The sequence below is a fragment of the Balaenoptera borealis genome, assembly GCF_965194805.1.
Source record: "Balaenoptera borealis genome assembly, chromosome: 13".
In the NCBI taxonomy this organism is placed as follows: Eukaryota; Metazoa; Chordata; class Mammalia; order Artiodactyla; family Balaenopteridae; genus Balaenoptera; species Balaenoptera borealis.
This window is the reverse complement of record NC_138870.1, coordinates 1350410-1368744: the sequence shown is the minus strand read 5'-3', so window position 1 is coordinate 1368744 and position 18335 is coordinate 1350410. Positions and strand designations below refer to the sequence as shown.

The window sequence follows — 18335 nt, the reverse complement described above, 5'->3', positions numbered from 1 at the left end:
TCCTTTGCAAAACACAGCAGAATTGAGTGCAGCAGCTTTTGTGACTCCAGAGACCTGACATTCCTCCCTCTGGCCTTGTTAAAAAAGTGCAAACCAGAGGAAGCCTATAGGATGAAACACAGTTAACGGGCGTTGGTTAGAGGCTTGGGGCTGGTGGAAGAGACTTCAACACATTCATATTCTATTTGACAATACCAGCCAGAGAATATTCAGTATTCTACTGCAACAGTTTTAGAAAACACTTAAATGATTTCTGTTGTTTTCCTGAACCGACAACTGGTTGTATTGTTTTGTTTTAGGAAATAAAGCAATTACCAAGTACTTTTATTAATTTTGCAAGGTTCGGACTTCCCTGGTGGCGCGGTGGTTAAGAATCCGCCTGCCAATGCAGGGATCACAGGTTCAATACCTGGTCCGGGAGGATCCCACATGCTGCAGAGCAACTAAGCCCGAGCACCACAACTACTGAGCCTGCATGTCACAGCTATGGAAACCCACGTGCCTAGCCCGTGCTCCAAAGCAAGAGAAGCCACCACTGCAGTGTTAAGAATCCACCTGTCAATGCAGGGGACACGGGTTCAAGCCCTGGTCCGGGAAGATCCCACATGCCGCGGAGCAACTAAGCCCGCGCGCCACAGCTACTGAGCCTGTGCTCTAGAGCCCAAGAGCCACAACTACTGAGCCCACGTGCTGCAACTACTGAAGCTCGCGAGCCTAGAGCCCCTGCTTCGCAACAAGAGAAGCCACTGCAATAAGAAACCTGCGCACCGCAATGAAGAGTAGCCCTCTCTCGCTGCAACTAGAGAAAGCCCGCAGGCAGCAACTAAGACCCAACGCAGCCAGAAATAAATAAAATAAAGAAATTTTAAAAAAAGAAAAATAAAGATTCAACCATTAATATTGAACTGGATTTAAAATATCTTTGGGGGAAAATATGCATTTAAAGCATGGAGCGTATCTTTCTTGAATAAGTAAAATGAATAAAAATGTATTTGAGGTTTTTCTGATGTGCAATCTCTGACCAGCATCCTCTTTCCATCCCTGTCCCTGACCCAGGTTATCAGCCCTGAGAATGGGATACCGTGGAAACATCCTCAAAGCAAAGCAAACACTCCTTCTCCCCCCTCCCTCCTTAACCTGTCCATTGAGGGGCTTTTCTGATTTTATGGACTTGGAGATTTAAGCTGTGTGTCTTAGGACAGGTGATTTCCCCCTATGAGCCTCGGTTTTCTCTCCTATATAATGGAGAAACAATATCCACCTCCCAGGGCTGTGGTACAAAATAACAGAGACTGTATTTGTAAAATTACTTTAAAATCAAACACAGTTAAGTCCCTGATGGGTTCCTTTTTTGGCTGTTCCACGCAGCTTATGGGCGCACAGCCTTCAGTAGTTGTGGCACGTGGGCTCAGTAGTTGTGGCGCGTGGGCTTATTTGCACCGCGGCATGTGGGATCTTCCCGGACCAGGGCTCGAACCCATGTCTCCTGCATTGGCAGGAGGATTCTTAACCACTGCGCCACCGGGGAAGCCCTGAACTTGGTTTGGAGTAACGCGGGGACCCGGGCAGGCAAAAGAGAGAAAATTTTCATGTTAAAATGAAATGTTTCAGTCACACGTCCTCTGGGACCAAAGCTCTGGAACAAATTCGTGCTCGTCAGAGGGGCTAGTTGTGGAGTCGGGACTGGCCTCATGGCGTGGTCCCAGGTGTGGCCTTTCCAGCGAGCAGTGACCTGGGCTCCTGGCCTCACGAAGCCCAGGGTCCCAGGAATCGGGGAGTAGCGCCTGCTTTCACCCACTGCTCACTTTCGCACCATGAACTCCAAGAGAGGCCAGAACGCCCGCTCCAGGGGTGGGAGGCCAAGCCCGCCTCTGGAAGGAGGGCGGGAAGCCATGTCCTGCAGGATCGTGGGGTCCAGCTCTCCCTCCCATTTGCCCTCCCCCCACCCCAGTAGCACCCAGCGCACTGCACTGCACCCCGTATTTACTCTGCGGATAGTGAGGTGTCTCCCTTACCAGACACTGAGCTTCCTCGGTGCAGGAACAGCCTTCATCCACTCCAGGGCCTGAGCCTGCCATCGTCAAGATGAGAAAGGAATGAACTCACCCTGGATCCAGACCCACCGCCGCTTCCTGGGTTAGGGCCACACCCGCCTAGCCGGTTGCCCACCTCCAGCGGGGCCTCTTCAGGGACTGACCTTCCCTTCACACTAGTCCTGGCCCTCGGGACGCTCGCTGTGTTCTGGGAGTGACTTCCAAACTCTTTAGCATAACAGGCCCACGTGACCTGCCAGCTTAGCTCCCACACACCGCCTCGCCGCCCCCCCGACGGTTCCCAGGTGGGTCCTGGGGCCTTGCTGCCTCTGGTCCTTCACAGACACCTGGCGGCACCCTCAAGTTCTCCTCTCCACTTTGCCCAGGTGAGTCCTTGGGTCCAGCTGTCTCCTGTGGCCTCGCTGGCCCCCCGGTCCCCTGCCCACTGTGCTCTGCACGTCCCCATCACCGCGTTGTCCCTCCGTGTCGGTGTCACAGCTGCCGCTGGTTCAGCCCGCAGCCCGCGAGGGCCGGACGCAGGTCCGTCTCTGCACCACGATGCCCTCCGAGCCCCGCCCCGGGGCCCAGGTCTCTGTCCCCTGAGGGCGGGATAAATATAGGGTCTGGAAGAGGCAGGAGGAAGGAGCAGCTGCCAGCAGAAGGGATGGGGTAAATGCGAGAATAAAGAGAAGTAAAAGGGTTCTTTTGTTGTTTGTTTTTTGGTTTTTCTTGGGCTGTGCTGCTCGGCCTGTGGGATCTTAGCTCCCTGACCAGGGATTGAACCTGTGCCCTCGGAAGTGAAAGCACGGAGTCCTAACCTCTGGACCGCCAGGGAATTCCCTTTATTTTCTTTTTCTAAAGGGTCTAATGTAGAGCCCAGGAGTGAACAACACGGGGCACAGATGAGGGGTCGTAGATCTGGGGGACCAGCCTATGGGTTTTGTTCAGACACATTACACCCTTCGTCCCTGTGACGCATTTGAGTGGAAATCACTAACAGGAGGTTGGAAATCAGAGTCAGGAGGTGCATCTGGGCGGGCTCATGAGGCGGATGGCCGTGCGGACTTGAGGGAGATGGGCAGGGGTCCCAGGGCCAAGGCAAAGGCGGTGGGTTTGGGGCAGGAGGTCTGGGTGTATTGATGGGAAGGCCGAGGGCGGAGAAGGAACCTCAGGGACAGGAGGGGGGAGCTCAGCGAGGCCCAGGGGTTGGGGGCAAGGTCAGCTGGGGAGCAGTGGGTGGGGACAGTCTCCTTCCTCTGGGCGAGTGGACGCAGACACAGGCGTCACAGAAGCCGGTGAGGATGCCTCACGCATGGCACCCTCTCTTCTCCGTAACTTGGAAGATTGTCTGGGGGTCCAGCTCTGGCCCTGCCAGTGACCGGCCGCCCTGTCTTGGCTGCTCGTGGAACCAGTGTCCCAGGCCTCAGAATGCTTGGAAGACATCCCATCTGTACCCCCGATAACCCAGCAACCTCATTACAGATACTCTTCGTTCCCATAAAAACTCATCTTTGCCACACAGCACATGTTCCCACCAAGCTGTCCAAACTTCGAAGGGACTGCCTGTTGGGGCAGAGTGAGTCCAGGGGACAATAAGAAAGGGCCGTGGTGAGCCAGGCCTGTGGTTTACATGCACCGGCCTTGGGATCCAGAGGACGAGGTCCTAACCCTGGGCCTGGGATAGAACTGCACGACCAGAAGACAAGGGCAGACCCTCTGGAGCATTAATTCTTCTCTCTCCGGTGGAGAGCTCCTTGGGCAGCCCCAGCTCTGCTTCGGGTAAGTGCCATCATTTGTGTATTTGCATCGAGCACCTGCCCCGTGTAAGGCACTGGCGAGGGCTGAGGAGCGTGTGGAAAGGAATGAAACACCAGCCTTGGACGTGAGGGTGGAGCGCTGGTCAGCAGAACCGGGCTGTGAGCTGCACGTGCAATCTAGAACTTTCCAGTAGCCACGTTAAACAAAGAATCAGGGGACTTCCTTGGCGGTCCAGCAGTTAAGACTCTGCGCTTTCCCCACAGGGGGCGCGGTTCCATCCCTGGTAGGAGAAATAAGATCCCACGTGCCGCGTGGTGTAGGGCCCCCAAATAAATAAATTAATAAGCTAAAAAAAAAAGAATCAGGCGAAATTAATTTTAATGTTTTCTTAAACTCAATATATCCAAATGTTATTGTTTCAACATGTAATCAATATTTTTTTTTCTTTTTTTTTTTTAAATTTATTTTTGGGTGTGTTGGGTCTTCGTTTCTGTGCGAGGGCCCTCTCCAGCTGCGGCGAGCGGGGGCCACTCTTCATCGCGGTGCGCGGGCCTCTCACTGTCGCGGCCTCTCTTGTTGTGGAGCACAGGCTCCAGACGCGCAGGCTCAGTAATTGTGGCTCACGGGCCTAGTCGCTCCGCGGCATGTGGGATCCTCCCAGACCAGGGCTCGAACCCGTGTCCCCTGCACTGGCAGGCGCACTCCCAACCACTGCGCCACCAGGGAAGCCCTGTAATCAATATTTTACAATTATTACTAGACAGTTTCTGCTCTCCTTCTTTCATAGCAAGCCCTCCAATCCCGTGTGTTCTGCACACACAGCGCATCTCGATTCCCACCAACCAGGCTGCCGGTGGCTCCTGGCTGCTCTTGGGCAGCCCCGTCTCAGTATTAAGGTGAAGGTGAAAAGGGGCTCCGGGTCCCCCGCCCATGCCCCCCTTGGTGCCTGTTGGCGGCTGGATGATGTGGGTGTGGGGTCCCTTCTGAGCTGCTCCTCCCCCCGCACCGTCACCCCATCCCTGCCGCAGAGCCAAGCCTCCTCCCCAGGCGACAGGAGCAAAGGTGGTTACTGTCTTTCTTCTCGGGACCCTGGGAGTGAGCATGTGGAGAGGCTGCGTGTCCAGGCCCTGGAGGCTGAGTTCCTGACGACTTGGGCTGAGAGATTGTTTCCAGGCTTCCTCTGGCCTCCCCAGTGGCCACACCCAGCCTCACTTCCAGGGGACATCTGGGCTTTTCCTTTATTTGACCAGCATCCTTCCTTTGGGGGAACTGCCCCACCCTACTAGCCCTGTTTCATCAAATTTAGGTGGGCCGTCAATCCCAGGGCTCCGCACCCCGCCACGCGGGCATTTGACCCCCCCAAGCCCATCGGTAGCTCCCTCCTCGAATGTAAACACTGAGCAGAAACAGGGGGGCTCGAGGCAAGTTGGAACCAGCGCCCAGGAGCCACCTAAGTGCCGAGACTCCTTTCAAAGAGGGTGGTTTGAACCTTCCTTTGGTTCTGTGAGCCGTCCTCCAACACCCCTCTCTCGTCCCTTCCTTCCCCGCCTCCAGTTAGCAAGAATCCACTGCTGTTACTTATAAACAAAGCATTGGATGCAAAATTTTAACATCAGCTTTGCAAAAAGGGAAAAAGTAAAGACTCAGAATATATATATATATACACACATATACATATATATTTGACTTCCGTCATATGTATGCATACACGCATATGTATGTATAATTTCCCTTTTTAAACTATGCTGCTATAGGCTTTTTAAGGTTAGCACTAGGTTTGTTTGGTTTTCTTTTTTGAAACAAGGATAGTTGGGAGTTTCCTGTGCTTCAGCACACTCCAAAGTCGGTTCGTGCCCTAGTGATCACACCACCTGCCCCCTCTGGGCTTAGCGGTCAAGTGGCCAGTGGGGTCTGGAATCAAGTGGCCGGTGGGGTCTCAGCCCCCGTGGAGAGGCCGCTTCCCACAGCAACCTGCTGTTGGTGTCAGCTCGCTCCCTCCCGTTGAGGGACTGAATTTTTTTTTAATTAATTAATTTTATTTTTGGCTGCGTTGGGTCTTTGTTGCTGTGCGCGGGCTTTCTCTAGTTGCAGCGAGCGGGGGCTACTCTTCATTGTGGTGTGCGGGCTTCTCATTGCGGTGGCTTCTCTTGTTGCGGAGCACGGGTTCTAGGCACGTGGGCTTCAGTAGTTGTGGCACGCGGTCTCAGTAGTTGTGGCTCACGGGCTCTAGAGCGCAGGCTCAGTAGTTGTGGTGCAAGGGGCTTTGTTGCTCTGCGGCATGTGGGATCTTCCCGGACCAGGACTTGAACCCGTGTCCCCTGCGTTGGCAGGCGTATTCTTAACTACTGCACCACGAGGGAAGTCCTGAGGGACTGAATTTTTAATATTTTATTCCCCCACAAAACCAGCAAAAACAAATGGCTGATGAGGTGAATAACATTCTCTTAGGATAAAGACACCACACACGAGTATTCTTGGTGCTTCAAAACGTTGTGTGACATGATCACTGGACAATCATGGATTTGTTTTGCTTCGGCGCATTCCTTAGGGGAGAAAAGGTAAATACTCCCTTTATATTTAATTAAGAATATGAAGGATTATACAAATTAACATTCATTCCACTCACTCCCCAAATACACATAAGATACTTGGAAAGAGCAAGGGGAAGTTGGGGAATATTACACCAATACTCAGATGCTGCTTATTACTTTGCAGAAATGTGTGTCTATAGAAAAGTTGGTCTTGATATTTTGGTCAATGACAGAAAAACAACCACAAAAAAGAGAGACTGCGACTCTTCTGAAGTGCAGAAATATGCGCCATTGCAGCTGCTGCCCATGGGGGAGATGCAGTAACTTTCACACAGAAAACCAGAAGGTCGAGTTCATCCAAAGGAAGATCCTCTGTGTTCTAAAGTTTGATGGCAAATGGGGAGTCAGAAGGCCTGATTTTGGGACTTCCTGGTGGTCCAGTGGGTAAGATTCGGCGCTCCCAATGCAGGGGGCCCAGGTTTGATCCCTGGTCAGGGAACTAGATCCCACATGCCGCAACTAAGACCCGGCGCAGCCAAAATAAATAAATAAATACTAAAAAAAAAAAAAAAGAAGAAAGCCTAATTTTTTTTACAGTTCATGTGCTTCTGCTTACCAGCTGTGTGACCTTGGTGATGGGGCTGAACCAGAAAACAGAAGCAAAGCATGGGTTGGGGCAGGGATCCTGCTGCAGCAAAAGCAGATGCGAATGTGGGCCGGGGTCTGACTGGCTGCCGGAGCGTCCTGGCTCCGGGTCCCAGGGCCTCTCACCTTCCTGGGACTGTGTGTCCACTGCCAGGCAGTGAGGCAAATCTCCCAGCACCGCTGGGATTATTAAACAGAGGCGACATAATGAAGGCACCTCGCATGGTGCACGGGCTTAAGAGATGCTATTTCCTTTTCCTTTTTATTTTTTTGGTTAGAACTTGAAGCGCACATATTTTTTTTTTTTTTTTAATTTATGGCTGTGTTGGGTCTTCGTTTCTGTGCGAGGGCTTTCTCTAGCTGTGGCAAGCGGGGGCCACTCTTCATCGCGGTGCACAGGCCTCTCACTATCGCGGCCTCTCTTGTTGCAGAGCACAGGCTCCAGACGCGCAGGCTCAGTAGTTGTGGCTCACGGGCCTAGTTGCTCCGCGGCATGTGGGATCTTCCCAGACCAGGGCTCGAACCCGTGTCCCCTGCATTGGCAGGCAGATTCTCAACCACTGCGCCACCAGGGAAGCCCGAAGCGCACATATCTAACTTTACCCAACCTGGTTTAAAAGTATAAAAAATATATAAAAGACAAATGAAAGCGGAATACGAGGACAGGGAGAGGTGGGGTTAAAACTCACACCTGGCGCCCAGAGGCTCCTGGCCCCGGCGACCCCCCTCCAGGAAGGGAGTCATTGTCACCGCGTCCAGCGGAGCCCGTATGACCGGTGACCGGGTGCCAACACTCAGGACGCACACACGCGGTTAAACGGAAGAGACATTTTGTCGCAAAAAGACAGCATTTGCCCCTGGCCGCTGCAATTAGGGGGACTTTCGGATGATGGACCGTGGGGGGAGCTCCTGAAAGCTGGGGGGCCTGTACAAGCCATGCATTTCGCAGCTTCACCTCAAACACATTTCTTAAGCTGTTTTTTGTTTGTCTTTGGTTTTGGCTGCACCGTGTGGCTTGCGGGGGCTTAGTTCCCTGACAAGGGATGGAACCTGCGCCCCCCACAGTGGAAGCGCAGAGTCCCAACCACTGGACAGCTAGGGAAGTCCCACCCCAAACACATTTGGCGTGGAGAATTCTCTAGCTTTTCTACAGTAGAATGGGGACAGCAAGAAATAGAAAAATAACTGATGGGGGCAGAAAACACATAAACAATTATGTCTCTGCAATTAATACCAATACTGAGAAGCAACCAGACCTGTGGGGTGTGGTTGGCACAAAAGAGCAGAGGAGAAGGGGCAGCGGCTCATAAGGGCCGGAAGCCTAGCCCTGGTCGGCTCTGGTTCAGGGTGGGGAAGGTGGCTTGTTGTATTATTTGACTTTGTATTATTTTCTTCTTTTTTTTAGATATTTTATGTATGTATGTATGTATGTATTTGGTTGCACTGGGTTTTAGTTGCGGCAGGTGGGCTCCTTAGTTGTGGCATGTGAACTCTTAGTTGCGGCACGCATGTGGGATCTAGTTCCCTGACCAGGGATTGAACCCGGGCCCCCTGCATTGGGAGCACAGAGTCTTAACCACTGTGCCACCAAGGAAGTCCCTGTACTATTTTCTATTTGGCTTAATTTCCCCCCAAAGTGGATATGGTCAATTTCATAGTGGTAACATACCCTCTGCTGACTTTCTCAAATTGTGACTCAAATGAGCTACTGGAATAGCTGAGGGGACCCAAAGTTCCATACGAGACTGTGAGTGTCACAGGACGGGGAACAGCCAGGGGTGTGGCCACAACCTGTGCCCAGAGCGAGCGGCCCGTGAACGGGCCCATGGAACAGCACCTGTGCGGTGCCTCCTTGTTTAGGGCTCTACTTCTCACACCAGGACTTAACCAGGGAACAAAGGAGAAAAAAATTGGAGCAGAAAAGGGAGAAGAGGTTTCACTGCCCCACGACTATAGTACCTAAGAGCCTAAGAAGATCCCCGCCTGGCATCTGTGGCCTGAGCAACTCTAGTCAACGCCCCGCTCCACCCCAACCCCCAGGCAGCCTCTTCCCAGGAGGACCCTCTCGGTGCCGACGGTGTGGTCGGTGTGGGTGGTTGTTTGTCAGCGCTAATAGGAGAACCCTGGGCGGGAAGGGCGGGTAGTTCTTAGACTCCTGGGAGGTTCAGTAGTGGCCTCTGGGGAGACACTGTCTCTGCCCCCTGGGATTGTTAAAAACCTTGAAATGTTGGAATAAGCATCTTCATAATAGGGATGAATTTTCTGCAGTTCTGCCTGAAGATTACAGGGCCAGTGGTAGGGACTGAATTGTCCAAAATTCACATGTTGAAGCCCCCCCAGTGGGACTGTATTTGGAGATGGGGCCTTTAGGGAGGTAATTACGGTTAAATGTGGTCATAAGAATGGGGCTCTGACCCAGTAGGACTGGTGTCCTTACAAGGAGAGGAAGAGACACCAGGAGTGTATGCACAGAGAGAGGCCAGGTGAGGACACAGAGAGAAGGTGGCCGTCTGCAAGCCAGGACGAGAGGCCTCACCAGAAACTGACCCTGCTGGACCTTGATCTGGGGCTACCTGTCTCCAGAACGGTGAGAGGGCCCCCCATCCACGGTGCTCTGCAGCCCGAGTGGACTCATACAGGTGGTCAAAGACCACTTGGGGGATCCCTGTCCATCCACGAAGGAGCAGGAAAGAAGGAGGTGCTCGATTCACGCTGAGATTTGTGGGAAACGTTATTTTCATATTAAAACACACAGATAGGGCTTCCCTGGTGGCGCAGTGGTTGAGAATCTGCCTGCCAATGCAGGGGACACGGGTTCAAGCCCTGGTCTGGGAGGATCCCACATGCCGCGGAGCGACTGGGCCCGTGAGCCACAATTACTGAGCCTGCGCGTCTGGAGCCTGTGCTCCGCAACAAGAGAGGCCGTGACAGTGAGAGGCCCGCGCACCGCGATGAAGAGTGGCCCCCACTTGCCGCAACTAGAGAAAGCCCTCGCACAGAAACGAAGACCCAACACAGCCATAAATAAATAAATAAACAAATAAATTTATTAAAAAAACACACACAGATATATTCTGGGACACGGACGGCCTTATAAGCAAAGGCACTACCCGTAGCAGCGGTGGGCTGGGTCCGGGGTTCAGTCTGTCCATCCAGGGAGGCAGACGTCCCAGGACCGGAAGCGGACGCACGAGGGGCCAAACCAGTGCTTGAGAGTCCCCTGGGGCTTAGCAGTAGCTGGAACCACTGCCGCCTGAGGGTTAGAAGGACGCAGGGACCAGGCGACATCACCGCTCCTGAAGTGCTAGTGTCTGGGGGGATGCCAGCCCGTGGGGGGAGCCTCGTCCAGCTGCAGGTGGGCTCAGGCGGGAGGCGCAGCCTCTGCAGGACACACAGCCTTTGTAGGAGAAGAAGCTCTGGCCTGTTCCTGCCTCCCGTCGGCCTGGGAGACGCAGTCCCGCCCACGAAGGGCAGAGAGGGGCTCACCTGAGTGCAGCTGCAGGGGTCCTATGGGCACAATCCAAGGCGCGCTGGTTGATGGACTTCCCTGCGTTTTCCTAGCTCTGAAGCCCGTGGGAAGGGGGGCCACGTCCTCAGCCGCCTTTACTCGGACACGGAGGAGCCTCTCTAGAAGCTGGGTGTGTGCCTGACGTCCTGACCCACCCGTGGCCCCCTGGTGGCTTCTCTGGCCGCGCCTAGTCCCAGCACGGGGGACACTCTGTGACCTGGGACTGGCCCTGACGGTCGACTGTCGATCACCCTACGTCACAGGGTGCTCAGGGGGCGGCTGCTGACTCTGGGCTCTCGGGGCTCCTCCAGCTCTGCTCCTCGGATTCTGCCCAAATCCTAAGTATTCTTTGAGGCAGTGCCTCTCCCAGGCCGAGGGGGAGCCTCTCTTCCTCGCATGTTGCTTTCCTCTCTGCCCGGCGCTTACTCTCTCCTCTTTCTATTGGAAGGAGCTGCTGACGAGGCCGGCCCTGTAACAGGGGCCACGGAGGTTTTCATCCATGTTGCCGCTGCCGCGCCCGAGCAATGCTTTGCACTAGTACCTAACCAGCATCCAGTGAAATAAAACGATGTTAAGGGACCGGGTCTGTGACAGACTGAAAGCGTGTGTCCCTCCAAATTTCACGTGCTGAATCCTAACCCCCAGTGTGAAGCGAGATCCTTGGAGAGGTGATGGGGACACAGGTGTGATGAGGTCACCCGCGGCATGAGTGCCCTTATGAAGAGGTCCAGAGAGCTCTCCCTCCTTCCCGCCAGCGAGGACGCAGTGGGAGGAGGGGGGTCTCAGAACCACGAAGGGACCCTCGCCAGACTCAGAATCTGTGGCACCCGCACCTTGGCCATCCAGCGTCCAGACTGTGAGAGACAGGCTTTGCTGTTGATGAGCCACTCGGTCTACGGTGCTTTTGTCAAAGCAGCCCAAATGAACTAAGACAGGGTCCCTTCCCCAAACTTTGAGCCGCCAGAGTGTAAAATGTACTGTTCTGGGCTCGCGGCTGCAGGCCCACCATCACTAGTTCTCTTACCCCTCCCTGCTTCCACTCCAGCAAATTCAAACCCGCCCATTTGCCAGGCAGAGGAAATCCCACTGTATTCCAGCTCTGAAAAAAGAAGACTCCTGTGCCTTAGGGGCCGAGGGTCAGGAAAGGAAGGTCCTGTCTGCTGAAGAGCTCAGGCCATCGCAGCCAGAAGACAGAGGAATTTAGCCCATGGGACTCACCTGTGATGGGGCACCTGGCGTCCTTTTCCCCCTGCTGGGCGGCCGTCAGCGGTCACTTCACCCCCATTTTCCTGTTTCTGTAAAACGAAGGGACTGAACTAGATTCCTTTGAAATCCGTTTCAGATCTAAAAATCTTCTGATTCTATAATTAATCAAGTCCCCCAGCTTTACTGGGGGACTGGAGGTATAATTGAAGTATAATTGATAAAGAAACTGGTATGTACTAAAGGGGAACGCCGCCATGATTGATGCACCTGTGGGATCCACCCACTGCCTCACTGTTTCCTCCGTGTGTGGACGCCCCAGGTCGACTCTTAGCAAAGTTCAAGTGTACAATGCATGTTCTTAACCAGAGTCACCATGCTGCGTGTGATGTCCTCAAGTGAAACTCTTTCTAAGTTCACTTAAGCCAACTTAATAACGGTTCTCATTAAATTGTTTTCAGGTTTGCTAAGTTCAATTCACAGGAAAGCTCTTGCTAGGAGAGCAGCACATCTCGGTCACTCGGAGGCCTTGTCAACACCTGACCCGAACCCCAGCTTTGGAGGTCACGGCTCACCTGCTCTCCCCAAACCACCTTGCAGGTGCCATGTGCCACCTGCAGAGAACAGGAGTGGAAGGAGAATTGGGGGAGGGGAGGCTTCTCTTTACTGTGATCTAAGTTTCCTGCCCACACCCCCCCACCTGTCAGGCTGATCTCTTGCCTGTTGCTAGCATTTGATCTCCTCTTTGGAACCAAGTTAATTGCTTTTTTTTTTTTGCTTGTTCAGGTAACAGTCTGGTATCATCTTCAAAGGCCAAATGTCTGGAAGAGAAACAGAATGACACCTCATAATTTACTGGCCTCTGCCTCTGATTAATAATTTTGGACACTTTAACCTATGTGGCCTGTTCTTAGGAAGCTCAAAGTTTTAATTGGAAAAGACAGAGAGATTTGTGTATTAAGAAGGGGTTAGGAGTCCCTCAATTTTCTCTGTGAACATGCTTATGTGTAAGGAAACGAAAAATAAATAAAAGGGCAGAGAAGTATCTGACCAAGTGGGTATTTTGTTTGTATTTTAAGCTGGTTTTTTTTTTTAAATTAATTTATTTATTATTTATTTTTGGCTTTGTTGGGTCTTCGTTGCTGCACGTGGGCTTTCTCTAGTTGCAGCGAGCAGGGGCTACTCTTTGTTGCGGTGTGCAGGCTTCTCACTGCGGTGGCTTCTCTTGTTGCGGAGCACAGGCTCTAGGCACGAGGGCTTCAGTAGTTGTGGCACGTGGGCTCAGTGCTCACGGGTTTCAGTAGTTGTGGCTCGCGGGCTCTAGAGCGCAGGCTCAGTAGTTGTGGCGCATGGGCTTAGTTGCTCCGCGGCATGTGGGATCTTCCTGGACCAGGGCTCGAACCCATGTCCCCTGCATTGGCAGGCGGATTCTTAACCACTGCGCCACCAGGGAAGTCCAGCTGTTTTATTTTTAGTCAAAGGCAATTCCTGGGTGACAGGCCCACTGCCCCCTTTAAGAGTTCCCTTAAACAGCAAAGGAAGCGTCACACTCACCCAGCACAAGGGAGCAAGTTTGAGATAAATTGTCTCTTTTCATTGAGCTGGAAAACATATCAGAACACCTAGCTGGAGAGTAAAGCGGTTGCTTTTCTGGGGCTTTCTGTGTGGTGCTCCAGAAGCCGGCTCTGGGAATAGCCAGTGAAGCCTCAGAAAAGTCAGGCGCCCTCCTGTTTGCTGGTGAATAAACCCGCCCTGGCTCCCCGAGGATGTTTTCCTGGCTTCTTTCCTGTACCATCAGCCCAACATGTGTGACCTCAGCTACCCGCTTACGAGTAGGGCTGCGCTGTTACTGGTTACCAAGGAGATGCACAGCAGAGGCTGCCGGCACACGAGGCCTGCAGTTCCTTCCAGTCTGGCCTCACCTGCCCACACCCGAGTCCCCGCACGGTCACCTGCCGGCCCTTGGGCCCCAAGCCTGCGTGCCGCTCTCTCCTCTTCCCACAGCTCTGCGTGTGCACGATTCCACCTACATTTCAGGAGCAGCGGTCCTCTGCGAGGAACTGCGATACGGGAGGTCATGAAGCTGGACAGAATATATAGCTTTTGTCTTTCTAAGGGAAAAAAATATATCAAAGACGTGGCACTTGAGCTGGGATTGGAAGGAGGGTGGGGATTTTTCTAGGGTGAGGTGGGCAAGGTATTGATAGATTACAGTGGGTCAGTTTGGTTGGATTCATTTTTAGTTGGTTTTTTCAAGATCCCTCCCCCGCAAGTGCCCCCCACACAGGGAAAGGCTGTGATGGCCATGTGTGTGCGATGGACCCTGTCCTCCCTGGACCCTGCACACAAGCGGCTGGCCAGCTTTCTCACTTGTGAATCTGAAGTCAGGGTTCGCAGGTGCTGGTGAGTTTCTTCCTCTGTGGGATAACAATCCTCTACCTGTGCCAGTGTGCAGGAGAAAGAGGAACCAAACCAACACCTAGAGAAGATGGTGTGTGTGTGTGTGTGTGTGTGTGTGTGTGTGTGTGTGGCTTGGGCTGCAGGGGGCCAGCACCTCCCAGGTCCAGGCCCCAATCCCTTGAGAAGCTGGACCAGATGTTACACCTGTGGGTTTTATAAGATTTCTTCAAATCCTGATAATAAGCTTTCTCTTTTTTTGCTTGCTTGTGTCTTTCAGTTACTTAGCATCAAAAGCATTTAACTAAGACACAGCGGCAGAAACACTGGAATTGATAAAAAGAGGCGGGGTCTGAGATGTTCTCCTTTGCCCAGAGTTCAAGGTGGGAAGTGCTTGGCCACCAGGCTGGAAGGGCAGGTTGTTGGAGACACATCGTGGAGACCCCGACTGCCACATACAGAAGTCAGGGTCATGTTGCTTAAGGAGTAAAGAAAGAACGACTGATGTTTCAAGCAAAAGAGCAATTCACTTTCAGAGGCGGCTTCAGAAAGCTGGGCCCAGATGGAGGCAGAACATGTACTTGAAACCCCGCTGGTAAATGACAATATTTTCTGGTTACATTTCTAGACCTCGGGAAAATCACCTAAACTTTAAACTTGGTTTCTGCATTTCTAAAATGAGAATATTAATGCTTAGCTCATAAGATCTGGGGGGAAATCATATGTAATAATGATAATAAATTGTCAAATACTAAGCACTCAAATGGTATTTTTTTTAATATATATAAATTTATTTATTTATTTATTTATTTTTGGCTGTATTGGGTCTTCGTTGCTGCGTGTGGGCTTTCTTTAGTTGCAGCGAGTGGGGGCTACTCTTTGTTGTGGTGCACGGCCTTCTCATTGTGGTGGCTTCTCTTGTTGTGGAGCACGGGCTCTAGGCACACAGGCTTCAGTAGTTGTGGCACGTGGGCTCAGTAGTTGTGGCTTGTGGGCTGTAAAGCACAGGCTCAGTAGTTGTGGGGAAAGGGCTTAGTTGCTCCACAGCATGTGGGATCTTAGTTCCCCAACCAGGGCTCAAACCCGTGTCCCCTGCATTGGCAGGGGGATTCTTAACCACTGTGCCATCAGGGAAGTCCTCAAATGGTATTTTTTTTTAAAAATATTTATTTTATTTATTTGGTTACACCGGGTCTTGGTTGCGGCAGGCATGCTCCTTAGTTGTGGTAGACGGTCTCCTTAGTGGCAGCTCGCCAGCTCCTTAGTTATGGCATGGGCACTCTCAGTTGCAGCATGCATGCGGGATCTAGTTCCCTGACCAGGCATCGAAACTGGGCCCCCTGCATTGGGAGCACAGAGTCTTAACCACTGCACCACCAGGGAAGTCCCTCAAATGGTGTTTTTATCTTTCTTGTCTCTAAATTCCCGTGACACTTATTACCAATACCATATGCATTTATTTATTTTTATTTTGGCCACACGGCTTGTGGGATCTCAGTTCCCCGACCAGGGATGGAACCTGGGCCACAGCAGTTAAAGTGCTGAATCCTAACCACTAGGCCACCGGGGAACTCCCTAGCCTTACTGATTTTTAAATTATTTTGGGGATACTGACTTTGTATCATAATCAGATGAAAAGCCTCCAGGCAGTGAGGACACCTTAAACGGTTTTTGTGTTTCTCGTCCTTCCTGCTGAGTGTCTGGGCCCGCTCTGTGAAGAACTGTGTTCTCTGATTGACTGGTTGCTGGCTGCAGCAGGACCTTCTGCGCTGGCGTTGAAAGGCTGATAAACATTTCCACATGTTGACTCTTCATGAGCTGATGGTCTGGGTTTGGGGCTGAGCAGGAAAATGACCACATCACTGAAGCCACTTCCCAAATTACGAGATTTAATGAGCCAAGGAAATTAAATTATCCTCTAAAGTGTACTTTCTGGTTTAGATTATGACTGGGTGGCAGCCACCAAACCTTGTGGAAAAATTACACGCAGAACTGGGCTCAAAACACTACGATTTTACTCATTCATTCACGTTTATTAAGAATCTACTATGTGGGGGCTTCCCTGGTGGCGCAGTGGTTGAGAATCCGCCTGCCAATGCAGGGGACACGGGGTCGGGCCCTGGTCTGGGAAGATCCCACATGCCGCGGAGCATCTGGGCCCGTGAGCCACAACTACTGTGCCTGCGCGTCTGGAGCCTGTGCTCCGCAACAAGAGAGGCCGTGATAGTGAGAGGCCCGCGCACCGCGATGAAGAGTGGCCCCCACTCGCCACAACTAGAGAAAGCCCTCGCACAGAAACGAAGACCCAACACAGCCAAAAATAAAAATAAATTTAAATAATAAAAAAATAAAAAAGAATCTACTATGTGAACAGTATTGAACCGAGCGAGTCTGTTGCCCAGACATACACAGCATAGGGTCCCTGCCCACAAAATCTGTGATCTGTCAGGAGGACCAAGCCGTGGAAATGAACAATTACAACACAAAGCACTATGTGATAAGTACAATAAAAATGGTAGAAAGGCTAAAAGAGCCTATGAGGACCAAGAAGTCAGGAAGGGCCTCTTGGAGTAGGTGTCACGCACACTGGGCTTTGGAGGGTGAATAGGATTTAGGATTTCAGTAGCTGAGGCTGGTAAAGAGCCGTCTGAGCTGTGTGATGTGAGGAGGAGCCAGAGCTTGAAGAGGTCAAGATGGCAGAGGAATCGGGGAGAAAGGGGTCTCACGGGGAGCTGGGGGCCGGAAAGCCTCATGCGTGGGTTTGGAGTTTAGTAGATTGGACAAGAGGAGACCCCAAAGGCTGCTGAGTAGAGATTATTGTACAATTTATGGTTAATTGGCAGTGAGATGCGGGTGGGAGGAAGTGGGGTGACTGGCTTCATCCAGGGGTGCGGTGAGAGCTCTGAGTCGGGGGGCACCAGGGCCGGAAGGGTGCACACAAGCAACAGACTCACCAGCTACTTGGACATCAAAGTCTGGGGAGACATCAAAGTCTTGAAGAGACGAGCTGAGATCCAGGAGTGTTGATGTTGCTGCGGCTAGGACCACTGAGTCTGGGTCTGGGGGCGCTGGGACCTTGGCTGGAGCTCGGAGGAAAAGCAGGGCCAGCGCAGAGCCCGCTGCAGATGCTGGATGGAGCTCGGAAGGATCACGTGATAAAGAAAGAACACACAAAGAGAAAAGAAGTTCAGTGGGCAAAGCTGAGTCATCTTCAGGGAACCGGAAAAGGAGCCAGAGAAGGAGATGGAGAATCCAAAGATGAAACGGCCACAACTAAGGTCGATTAAGTGCTTGTTACATTCCAAGCACTAGTCTGAGGGTCTTTCGAGTATTAATTCATTTAATTCTCACGATGACCTAAAGAGGGAAGCACCACTTGAAAAAACTGAGGGTCAGAGACCTGGAGCAGCTTGCGGAACCCCCAACAAGGCCCAGAGCTGAGGGCCGCATCCTGTACCCCCAGCTGTTTTGCCTCGAAAGCAGGGGTACAGGCCGGGGTCACTGACATGGAGGGTGAAGGTGTCTCAGGGTGGGGTGGTCACAGTGCTGAGCTGATGACAGGCCCAGAGGATGAGAATTGTTACCGTGAAGGGCTGCTCGGGAGTGAGGCTCTAAACTACTCTGTACCGAATGGATAGACAACAAGGTCCTGCTGTAGAGCGCAGGGAACTACATCCAATATCCTGGGATAAACCGCCATGGAAAAGAATATAAAAGGATGTATATAAGTGTATAACTGAATCACTTTGCTGTACAGCAGAAGTTAACACAACATTGTAAATCAACTCTACTTCAATAAAATAAATTTTAAAAAGATAAAATAGAGGCTCTGATTTCAGTGTCATGTGTGTATAAGCACACGCTCTCACCGCCTGTAACAACACCTGTGTGTACAAGCACACCCTCTGCTACACCTGCCCAGCTCTCCAACAAGTCTGATGAAGCATGACAAGAATTCTTGCACTCCTGTGACTGTTCTGGAAACAAGGTGGCTAATGCATCATCACCAGCCTTCTCTGGCATCACTGTAGAGCCATCAGCCATTCAACCTGCCATTCAGGTGCCTGGAGGGGAACGCCCTCCCAACCCTGACAGTCTGTGGATGGAGCCTTTAACGGAAGGTCCAGATAAGTAATGAAAGCTTCAGCTCGCCGCTTTAGCTGAGGCCAGAAAGGAGGGAAAAGGGTATCATAATCAAAGGGATTTAAACAGGGTGTAGGGTCTTCCCTGGTGGTCCAGTGGTAAAGAATCCGCCTTCCA

At 52.0% G+C, this 18335-nt stretch overlaps 1 long non-coding RNA gene across 1 annotated transcript; it reads left to right on the top strand.

Moving 5' to 3' along the window:
* Positions 1-12980: 12980 nt before the first annotated feature.
* On the top strand, positions 12981-14830 carry LOC309609125. Its single transcript, XR_014233277.1, has 2 exons — positions 12981-14081; positions 14356-14830. It is a non-coding gene; the product is annotated as an uncharacterized lncRNA (long non-coding RNA).
* The last annotated feature ends 3505 nt before the right edge of the window (positions 14831-18335 follow it).